Raw genomic sequence first — 407 nt, 5'->3', positions numbered from 1 at the left:
AATATATATATATATATATATATATATATATATTCAAAAAATTATAGCCTCCATTAATTTCCATTTCATTACATTTCATTTTTCTCTCTGCTATTTTCAACCACACAATCTTTCATAAAATAATATTACACGTAAACCAAAAAATTTTCCTTCTTTTTCAACCACTCATTTTTCAAAAAAACACTATTCCACCCATTTTCATTTCCACAAAATGGGGGCCAAATGGAGGCTACCAAATAATGGGAGCAAACGGAGACCAAGATTGGGACGAAGATATATGCAGTTATATAATAAGGTTGGACTAAATGGCAAATCATGGTGCAATAAGTTAAAAGCTATGATGCACCAACACAGACACGTGTGTCAAACACGATACGTGTTGGATACGTTGACACACTTTTTTTAAA

Source organism: Olea europaea, chromosome 2 (assembly GCF_002742605.1).
Source record: "Olea europaea var. sylvestris chromosome 2, O_europaea_v1, whole genome shotgun sequence".
In the NCBI taxonomy this organism is placed as follows: Eukaryota; Viridiplantae; Streptophyta; class Magnoliopsida; order Lamiales; family Oleaceae; genus Olea; species Olea europaea.
This window is presented reverse-complemented; position numbering follows the sequence as displayed.